Here is a 483-nt window from a genome sequence, read left to right as displayed (position 1 = left end):
AGGCCCCATCAGGGGTACTTCTGCAACAGCCCTGGGATGCCCAAGCCCTCCTGGGGTATCCTATATTCCACAAGGAATCCCTCTACACATCCCCCGTTTTCTTTTTGGGCAACCCAGGTCTGGTCGATGATTTTTTGCAGCCCTGCTTTATGGCAAAAAAAATACACCCAAGTATTATTAAACCTAATATAACTACAAATAGTAATCGGCAGCCTTCTACTACCAAGGTACACAGCCATCCAGTGATACCCAGACTCTTAAGCCAATGTCCAATAGGGTCGTCTGTCTCCCGAAGGATGTGTAGGCCCCTCTGGAGGTCAGAGAGGTGTTTGTGAATGGGACAGAGTGGTCAGAAAGATTCATACAGCACATACCCTGGAACTCTTCACAGCCATGGCCGTGAGCTAGTAGTAGAAAATCAATGGCTGCTCAATTTTGTAATATTGCATGTCTAACACTAATAACATCTGCCTTTGCTCCTCA

The 483-nt window shown here is 46.6% G+C and overlaps 1 protein-coding gene across 1 annotated transcript in view; it reads left to right on the top strand.

Moving 5' to 3' along the window:
• LOC103613348 (ATP synthase subunit alpha, mitochondrial) overlaps positions 1–483 on the top strand; it is a 13,965-nt gene that overhangs the window by 7,264 nt on the left and 6,218 nt on the right. The window lies entirely within an intron of this gene.

This window comes from Corvus brachyrhynchos, unplaced genomic scaffold (genome assembly GCF_000691975.1).
Source record: "Corvus brachyrhynchos isolate BGI_N302 unplaced genomic scaffold, ASM69197v1 scaffold1100, whole genome shotgun sequence".
Classification (NCBI taxonomy): Eukaryota; Metazoa; Chordata; class Aves; order Passeriformes; family Corvidae; genus Corvus; species Corvus brachyrhynchos.
This window is presented reverse-complemented; position numbering and strand designations above follow the sequence as displayed.